Source organism: Oryctolagus cuniculus, chromosome 8 (genome assembly GCF_964237555.1).
Source record: "Oryctolagus cuniculus chromosome 8, mOryCun1.1, whole genome shotgun sequence".
Taxonomy (NCBI): Eukaryota; Metazoa; Chordata; class Mammalia; order Lagomorpha; family Leporidae; genus Oryctolagus; species Oryctolagus cuniculus.
The window spans coordinates 126,778,821-126,789,162 of NC_091439.1; the positions used below are offsets into that span (position 1 = coordinate 126,778,821).

At 47.2% G+C, this 10,342-nt stretch overlaps 2 pseudogenes; both read left to right on the forward strand.

The window, feature by feature from the left end:
• The first annotated feature begins 7,021 nt into the window (after positions 1–7,021).
• Positions 7,022–8,110, forward strand: LOC138843351 (interferon-stimulated 20 kDa exonuclease-like 2 pseudogene; annotated as a pseudogene).
• A 392-nt stretch (positions 8,111–8,502) lies between these two features.
• Positions 8,503–9,169, forward strand: LOC138843352 (interferon-stimulated 20 kDa exonuclease-like 2 pseudogene; annotated as a pseudogene).
• The last annotated feature ends 1,173 nt before the right edge of the window (positions 9,170–10,342 follow it).

Here is a 10,342-nt window from a genome sequence, read left to right on the forward strand (position 1 = left end):
TGTACCAAAATAAGCTTGTCTTTTAATTCTATTTTTCCATGAACTTTTAAAAAAAAGACTGTTATATGTTAGCTTAGAACATAGTATATTTCTTGGTCCAGGGACCTGTACTGGGAAGAAGATAGATAAGGTGCCTTTTTACCACACAGTTGGGGACACATCCTGAATCTACCATCTTTTTTTCTTTCACAAAAATTTTTTAATAAATATAAATTTCAAAAATACAACCTTGGATTATAGCGGTTTTTCCCCCCATAACCTCCCTCCCACCCACAACCCATCCCATCTCCCACTGCGTCTCCCATCCCATTCTTCTTGAAGAATCTACCATCTTCTGCATGTGCCCACCAGGATTGCATCAGTGGTCATCTCTATCGCTCCCAGCGGAAGAGAGGAAAGAGCGTGGTGAAGCATGGAGGGGATGTTTCACTGGCCAGGCCTGGGAGAGGGATAGATTCCACCTGCTCACCTCACATGCCTGCGATTACATTCCTCAGCCACAATAGCTGCAAAGGAGTCTGGGAAATATAGTCCAACAGTACATATAGGTGGGGGAGGAGAATGTGGACTTTGATGAACCTCCAGCAGTCTGCTGGCTAGAAAGATCAGCAGGTGCGAAGGAATCAGAGCAAAAAAGAATGTTTCTGGGGGACTAAGGACAGAATGAATGGAGCAGGGAGATGTGAGATATGGGAACTAAAACCTGGGAGGTGCACAGGACAATATCATGCAGACCTCATAGACCAGATGTGAAGACTGAGGATTGAGTTCTTAGAATTACTGAGTATCTGTAAGCTAGAAAGGGACATGATGTAACTTAGGTTCTAAGGAGTATTCTCATTGCTGTGGAGAGAGTAGAAGCAAGAGCACAGAGCAGATAAGAAGCTATTACAGGAGTCCAAGAGAGAGGTGACTTGGATCAGGTGGTGGCAGTAGTGATAAGAAGAGAGTTTATATGTGAATATTTCACAGGTAGAATTGACAGGTCTTGATAATGGATTGGATGTGGTGACAAGGGAGAGGCAGCTATCGGAGATAATACTGTGTTTCCAACTTCAGCAAGTGGGTCTGTAGTCTATGGCTCACTGGAGAAGAAGCAGATTGGGAAAGGTGAGAAAATAGTAATTTCAGTCTAGAAAATGTTAAGTTGGAGGTGCCTATACTTGAGAATACGCAAATGGAGGTGTGTGGTTGGATCTTCCATGTGGAATGCTGGAAAAAGAGGCCTGGGATTGGAGGTGGAAAGTCAGGTGAAATCAACATGCAGATGTTTCCTTTTAATTTAATCATCCAATCTGTGGCCCTTTAAAGAATGAAAGGGACATAGCTGATTATGGGAGGGCATTAGGTATAATCTAGCATTTTGGGGGCAAAGTTTGCTACAATGGTCATCTTTAAGACCACAGGAATATACAAATTCCCCTAGGAGGAACTCAGAGCGAGAAGAAAAACAGGATCTGGATTGAACTCCAAGGAACTTCAAAGTTCGCTCCTTGTAGTTCTATATAAAACAGGATATATTAGGTTGTGCTATAATGAGAAGCAACCCCAAACCTCAGTGGTTTAACTTACTCATTTGTTTCCTATGAGAAGTCTGTAACATCCATGCAACTCTCCAGGAAACTTGTTCCGCACATAGTGACCCAGCGATAGGCTGTCAGCCTTGTCACCCGGACAGCTAACCCAAGGTTCTCTCAGTCTCATTCTGGTCACACAGAGATAACTGAAGTCACTGCTGCCCATAGCAGAAGTGCCCATGGGCAGAATTAGTCACACAGCCCTGTTTAACCACATTTGTTGGGCAACCGTATTGCTGCCACAGTCCTCTCTCCTGGTCGCTAACACAACTTTGCTCTCGGTTTTCCAAACATAGGGTTCACTCCACAAGGGGCAACTTAACGTCACATCAAACCATGCTTTTGAGTTTCAATTTTGGGATTTCTGAGTGATCCCACACTAGTGTCTACATCAGCTCTGAATGTGCCTGCTCCTGCTCCAGACACTTAGGAACTAAAGAGAGAGAGAGAGAGACCAGTGTGTCTATCAAACACAATGTTCAGTGGTTGAGAGGTTGTGTTTGAAGCAAAGTCAGCAAACACTCCATTTGAAGTGGTGAAGAATGAGCGGTACAAGCGCTCATCAGTATGCAGCAACTCTGAAATCTTGCCAAGTAGATATTTTATAAGCCTCCTGTTTGGGGGATGGAAAACATTCCTGATCTCAGCATTGAGTCTATACTCTGTGAACAGCTTCCTTCTCTTACTGGTTTTCATGGTCTGACTTTGCACTTTTCTTAAAAAAATTTTATTTATTTATTTGGGAGGGATGGTGAGAGAGAAGAGGGAGAGAGAAAATATCTCCCATCTATTTGTTCATTTCCCAACTGCCCACAACAGTTGGGGCCAGGCTATGTAAAAGTCTGGAGCTGGGAGCCCAATCTGGGTCTCCTATGTCAGTGGCAGGGACACAGCTACTTGAGCTGCTTCCCAATTGCACATTAGCAAGATGCTGGAACTAGAAGCTTGTGGGGAGCAACTCGGACTAGACTAAGTTACTGGAATTAAGACTTATTCTATGCATCTGCTCTCCCACAATATGGCGCTGGGAGAGGAGTAAACAACTTCTACACAGCTGCCTCCAGTTCGACCAATAACCTGCAGGAGCTGATCCTGCTCCTGATTGGAGGAGAGCAGCGTACTCGGCATGTGGGTAGCAGAGTTGGGATTGGTGGAAGAGGACTATAAAGGAGGAGAGAGACAAGATGCACCGGGAACATCTAAGGGGAACATCCGGATAACATCTGAGCAGCCCCCAAGAGAGCTGGCCGGTGGTGTGCCGCTCCCCTGCAGAAGTGGGGAAAGTGGCAGGGGGAGCCGCCCTTCCATGGAGGTGGAAGGATCGGCAGCCAACCCGGGAAGAACCAGCAGCAAACCCGGGAAGGGCTGAGCAGACAAAAGAACAGCGCAGGGTCCTTGTTGTTCCTCCACGAAGAGGGGGAGCGACAGAAGCTGAGCTTTCAGCTGGATTCAAACCCGGGCACTCCAACGTGGGATGCAGGCACCCTAAGCAGTATCTTCAGTTCAGCGTGACTTTGCCCTCTTCCTCATTCATTCAGGAGCTAGGTTGATCCTAGATTGATGAAGGCCCCACTCTGCATAGCTGCACCATCTGGAAAGTGGGACTTTTCGATCCACTGAGGAAAAGACTGGAACCAAGAGCAGAATTGGCATTGCCTTAGTCTCACATGCCAGCATTGCTCCTATTTCCTTTGCCAGGACTAGTCACATGGCCTTGCCTAACTGAACAGAAAGCAAGGAAGGTGAGGGAGCACACACAACGTGCCTCTCTGCCGCTGAGCCATACAGACCAGCTGAATTACCCATACAGCTGTTGGAAGGAAGGTATTAATTCCCTGCAGTCTTGCTCTTGCAACCATTTGGTGAGCTATATGGCCTTGTGTTCTTACAGTGTACCAATTTTGTCTAATGGGGAGTGCAGGTTAAGTGCTCTTGGGAGGGAAGCTCCTTTTCCCTGGGTTCGTGTCTGTGTAGAAGGACCTCTCCTAGAATAAGACTCTTGGCCTTAGTCCAACTCCTCTCTCATTCCTCCCTGTAGAGAAGTCAGTCACCTAATCATGAGGAGAACATGGTGCCTTAATTGGGTAGAACAAGTCTATCAGAAAACTGTAAACTTCCCCTTCCCCTCCCTAGAGCCAGCTCCAAACTCTCTTAGGTGCTGGCATAAGCTTTGGGTGCCTGGGGACAAAAGTGGTAGTTGACTGGCACAGAGTACTAATGGGCTCTTGGTCCTCAGATCTGATATCACTTTCTCGAAATAGATTATCAAGAATACAGTTGACAGCTTAACTTGTCTTTACTTTTCTACTGGTTCTGAACTCAAGAACAGGAGAAATGGAAGCTGAATCTATACTTTCCTTAAGAGATATAATTCTTTAATATTTTAGATGTGGCCTTTGCAAAAGCACCTGTCTTATTGGAATGCTGTCTTTCTCTTAAGACAGTTCAAGATGATGCTTACATTTTTGGAAATGACATCAAATTGTTGATTCGTGTAAATTTAGCATAGATGAAAACTCTGATTTAGACTTTTGGTTTAGAACTGAAGGTTAGAGCAAGCAAGGACTTGGGCGATATGTAAGTTGAGGATTAAACAAATCTGAATTGTGAAAAAGAGGGTCAAATTTATTTTATTTTATTTTATTTAGGATTTCTTTATTTGAAAGGAAGAGTTAGAGAGAGAGGAAGAGAGAAAGAGAAAGAGAGAGAGAGAGAAAGAGAGAGAGAGAGAGAGAAATCTTCCATCTGCTGGTTCACTTCACAATGTCCACAATAGTTGGAGTGGGGCTGTTCCAAAGTCAGGAGCCACGACCTTCATCTGGGTCTCCCTCGTAGTGCAGGGGCCCAAGCACTTAGGCAATCTTCTGCTCATTTTCCAGGTGCATTAGCAGAGAGCTAGATTGGAAGTGGAGCAGCTGGGACTCGAACTGGCACCCATATGGGATGCCAGCACTACAGGCAGTAGCTTTACCCATTACGCCACAGTGCCAGACCCAAGGTCAGATTGTTTTAGGGAATTAAAATCAGCAAGGAAGAGGACTGTATAATTGATTGTAATTAAATAATACTTTTTGAACATTACTATTTCTTCTCATTGATGATGGAAACTAGACACATTACCATGGAGGGAATAGTTCATTTTAATTCATATTTTTATGTCCAACTCTTTGCATAAACAGAGATAGAGTATTTGCAGAAAGGGAACTATGAGCTTTGAAATTCATATTTTATTTATATACTCAACCTCTGAAATCTTTCCATGATTTGGTGTTGTGGGAGGCTAAAAACCTATCATTCACTCCAACATATTACTCAACTTCTCTTTTTCAAAATTCTCACGAGGATTGTCTTCTGTGGTTAGGACTGGATGACATTTCAAATTTTCGCCTGAAAAATGTCAAGATACAATATGCCCAGATTTTTTTGTGCTTCACCTTATAAATAAACTGCATCCTGACTTTGCTATTCTTAAACATCATCTAACATACTTACAAATGCTATGATTCCTTACCCTTTATTTCTTTCTACTATACAGTCATAATTGAATCCACTTATCATGACTTGAGTTTCTACAATAGGCTATAATGATAGTTTTATGTGATTAATTTAAATCATTGCAAAATTCCTGAGAATGAGTATTTTCAAAGACAGGACTAAGATTTCTCTTTGCTGGGGTAGGAGCCATGCATGTGGACCAAGCTGAAAACTGTATATAGTCTATAAGAGAAATCAGGGCAAGTGTTTGGCCTAGTGGTGAAGACACCATTTGGGTTGCAGATATTTCATAAGGAGTACCTGGCTTTGAGTCCCAGCTCTGCTGATGTGCACCCTGAAAAGCAGCAGGGATGGTTCAAGGCCTTGTGTCCTTGCTACCCACGTGGGAGACCCAGATTAGGTCCTGAGTCTTGGGTTCAGCCTGGCCCAGTCCCAGCTGTTGTGGGCATCTGGAAGGTGGAATAGTACATGGAAGCTCTTTGTCCCTATGTCTAAAAATAAAATAAAGACAAGAGAAGAAACATCACCTTGATGAAACTTACTGGAACACCTCATGATGCCAGGGGGCCCAAGGCAGTAACTTTGTAGAGTGCTGTACTTTCTCCTGCTTCTTTTTTTATTGGACAGGTAGAGTTACAGACAGTGAGAAAGGTCTTCCTTCTGCTGGTTCACTCCCCAAGTGGCTGCAACAGCTGGAGCTGCACCGATCCGGAGCCAGGAGCCAGGAGCTTCCTCCTGGTCTCCCATGCGGGTGCAGGACCCAAGCACTTGGGCCATCCTCCACTGCTTTCCCAGGCCATAGCAAAGAGCTGGACTGGAAGAGGAGCAGGCGGGACTAGAACTGGCACCCATAGGGGATGCCGACACTGCAGGCGGAGGATTAACCAAGAGAGCCACGGCGCCAGCCCCCTACTTCTTTTAATCTAAAGCTGTCTTAGTTCTTTGGGGATGTTCTCTTATCTTTTTTTTTCTCCCTCCTTTTCTTTTGAAGATTTATTCAGCAAATACAAAACGCTCACCCCATGTTTTCCCCCAGGAAGGTGGCCTGTGGTCCTCCCCATCATTGCGGTCATCACTGTCACTATCACCCTTACCTTTACTGAGAAGTGTCTTGTGCTACCCTCTGTGCCTGACACTTGAAATGCAGTATTTTGAAACTACAGTTACAATATTTTAAGGTTAGTAGTGCTGGGTCCAGTGCTGCGGCATAGTGGGTAAGCCGCCGCCTGCAGTGCTGGCATCCCATATGGCCACCGGTTCAACTCCCCACTGCTCCACATCTGCCCCTGCTCTCTGCTATGGCCTGGGAAAGCAGTAGAAGATGGCCCAAGTCCTTGGGCCCCTGCACCCGTGTGGAAGACCTGGAAGAAGCTCCTGGCTCCTGGCTGCGAATTGGGGAGTGAACCAGCAGATGGAAGACCTCTCCCTCTCTCTGCCTCTTCTCTCTCTGTGTAACTCTGACTTTCAAATAAGTAATAAATCTTTTCTTTAAAAAAAAAGTAGTGCTACAGTCTTCCTATGTAACAGATGAAGAAAGATATTCAGAATTTAATTAAACTGCTCACTTCACACAGCTACTAAATGGCAGAGCGAGAGTAAAACTCATGTCTGCCTGCCCTTGCGCCAATCCTGGCTCCACTGTACCTCACGTCTTTCGTATGACCTAGAAAGAACTGTAGTCTTAATTAAATGTATCCTGTTTTATATTGTTTTTTGACTTCCAATATGTGGGTTGCTATACTTTGGGCTTTGGAGTAGTATTTATTACTTATTCTGAAGGAAGGCCATTTAAAGGTAATTTAAGAACCCTTTTCAAATCAATTCAACAAAATTTTTTTGAATAGTTTTTTTTAAGATTTATTTATTTATGCGAAAGGCAGAGTTACAGAGAGGCAGAGATAGAGAGAGAGAGGTCTTCCAACCGCTGGTTCACTCCCCAAATGGCTGCAATGGCTGGAGCCGCACTGGTCCGAAACCAGGAGCCAGGAGCCTCCTTTGGGTCTCCCGCGCCGGGCGCTTCTGTTCCTAGCGGGGCCATCCAGGAGAGCCTCATCCGTAACTCCGCAGTGGGAGTCAGCCGGGATGGAGTGCCCCATCCTGTCACCCGTGAGCCGCTCCTCCCAGCTCCGCTCCTACCATCTGCTGTCCTCGCTTCTGCATTGCTGCTGACTCCGGGCTTTGCGGAACGGCCTCCAAAGGAAACACCAAGCACCGATGTTTTGTCAAGAAGCGGCGGCTCTTGGAACGGACAGGCTTTCTGGAAGGAAGAGAACAGCCCCCTTCGCCAGGCTCCTTCTAAGTTGCACTCGGACTCTCCGGAGACAGGGGAGGCTCCTGCAGTGGATGGCGCTGGGAATACCCCTTCCCTCTCAAGAAAGGAGACAGGGGCCTGTAGCACTGGGTCAGAGCAGTCCCTGGAGAAGAAAGCTGCGTGTCTGTGTCCTGGCTGCCCCCCGCCCCTCCCCAGAAGGCCTGTGCTGTCGCTGGAGGGAGTTCTAGGGCGCCTTTCCGAAGATTAAGAGCCGCCCCACTGGCTCCCGGAAGAATGCCGCCATGCAGGCTCACTCAGAGAATAAGTTCTCCCGGAAGCTGCAGAGGAAGATGGTGGCAGTTGACTGTGAGATGGTGGGCACAGGACCCAAGGGCGCGGCAGTTCCTTGGCTCCATGGAGCATTGTCAGCATCGCAGTGTTGTGGTACCCAGAAACAGCGCATGGCTGATGCTACGCCCTTCAAGACTGCTCAGAGGCAGATCTTGAAGCTGCCCACTGGGAAGGTGTGGTGAGGCGTGCCATCCCCAATGACTTCAAAGCCCTCCAGGACTTTCAGCCCTAACCCTGGACATCTCCCATAACCCCTGCCTGCCTCAACCGGAAAGCCAACTTCCCAGAGAAAGCCACCTTGTCTCTGAGGCAGCTCACCCAGAAGCTGCTGCACTGGGACACACAGGTCGGGAACAGCCGACATTCCCCTGTGGAAGATGCTCAGGCCACCATGGAGCTTTACAAGTTGGTGGAGGCCGGCGCCACGGCTCACTAGGCTAATCTTCTGCATTGCGGCGCTGGCACACCGGGTTCTAGTCCCAGTCGGGGCGCCGGAGTCTTTCCCTGTTGCCCCTCTTCCAGGCCAGCTCTCTGCTGTGGCCAGGGAGTGCAGTGGAGGATGGCCCAAGTGCTTGGGCCCTGCACCCCATGAGAGACCAGGAGAAACACCTGGCTCCTGGCTCCTGCCATCAGATCAGCGCGGTGCGCCGGCGGCGGCGGCCATTGGAGGGTGAACCAACGGCAAAGGAAGACCTTTCTCTCTGTCTCTCTTTCTCACTGTCCACTCTGCCTTTCAAATAAAAAAAAAAAAGTTGGGGGAAGTCGAGTGGGAACAGCAGCTGGCCCAGAATCCCCCAAAAGACTAGCAGTGGTGGGAACATTGGTGATATGAGCAGTCCCTGGAGAAGAAAGCTGCGTGTCTGTGTCCTGGCTGCCCCCCGCCCCTCCCCAGAAGGCCCGTGCTGTCGCTGGAGGGAGTTCCAGGGCGCCTTTCCGAAGATTAAGAGCCGCCCCACTGGCTCCCAGAAGAATGCCGCCCAGAGCCCATGCAGGCTCACTCAGAGAATAAGTTCTCCCGGAAGTTGCACAGGAAGATGGTGGCAGTTGACTGTGAGATGGTGGGCACGGGACCCAAGGGCGCGGCAGTTCCTTGGCTCCATGGAGCATTGTCAGCATCGCAGTGTTGTGGTACCCAGAAACAGCGCATGGCTAATGCTACGCCCTTCAAGACTGCTCAGAGGCAGATCTTGAAGCTGCCCACTGGGAAGGTGTGGTGAGGCGTGCCATCCCCAGTGACTTCAAAGCCCTCCAGGACTTTCAGCCCTAACCCTGGACATCTCCCATAACCCCTGCCTGCCTCAACCGGAAAGCCAACTTCCCAGAGAAAGCCACCTTGTCTCTGAGGCAGCTCACCCAGAAGCTGCTGCACTGGGACACACAGGTCGGGAACAGCCGACATTCCCCTGTGGAAGATGCTCAGGCCACCATGGAGCTTTACAAGTTGGTGGAAGTCGAGTGGGAGCAGCAGCTGGCCCAGAATCCCCCAAAAGACTAGCAGTGGTGGGAACATTGGTGATATGAGCAGGCAGAGGAAGCCCCCAGGCAGAGCCAGGGCAGTGGGCTACGGATGGACGCTCCACCAGCTCTGCACCGTTGGAAGCTAGATTTTTTTGGGAAGAGAAAGGCGCCACCCTAGACTTAATATCCATTGGAACTTCACCTGAAAAAAAAAAAAAAAAAAGAAGAAGAAGAAGAAGAACCTCAGGTGAGATAATGCTGGTAAATGTTATGAAAACCCAGGTATCAGAAGAGGGGTGGTATAATACTGAGTCTCTGTTAGGTCAAAATGAGCCCAGGCACTTGCAGGTGACTTGAGCTTGCTGGTGGTATTTAGTGGAGAGTGGTGACAAAGAGATAAGGCAATCCTAGACTTCATGATAATAATTTCAGTATCAACTATAGTAGTATTCCTTAAAAATTATTTTTAAATGATTGTGTTTTTTCTATTGATGCTGCTTAATCAGCAACTGCTGAATATATATTTTATTGTTATTAAGAGGCAGAGAGACAAAGAGATCTCTTATCTCTTAGCTCTCTTCCCAAATGACTGGGTTAAAACTATAAGCCAGGAACTCAACCCAGGTCTCCCATGAGAATAGCAGGAACCCGATTACTTGAGCTGTCATCACTGCCTCCCAGGCATGCACTAACATGAGCTAGAGATGAGCATTGATCTCAAGTTCTTCCATGTGGAAATCGACACCCAAATCAGCACCTTAGCCTCTAGACCAAACACTACCCAGTCAACCACGGAATATTAAGGTCAGAATGATAATGTGAAAAAAGAGAGAGAAAAGCATAGTGGGCTTATACCTCAAGACTTGTGAGATTGGTGTCTACCTTGCATTGTTAAAATCTGCCTGGATCGGTTGGTGCTTCTGAAGGCTTATCACCTAAGTATCCATGTGGAGATGACAGTGACACAAAGTGGAAGGACTCTGCCCAGACATTCTGGGTAACTAGGATAAATGTCTGCCTTTAGATAAGAGGGTAACTCAAACAGTTCATGGAAAATGGAGTTAAAAGATAAGGTCATTTTGTCCAGAAATTGAGATACAAGCCTAGTTTTGTCGTAACTCACATTTTCCATAAACTTCTTGAAGATCCTTTGTATGCACGGTTAGAAAGCTTACTGGGAACTCAACATGATGGAACACTCACTACTCTT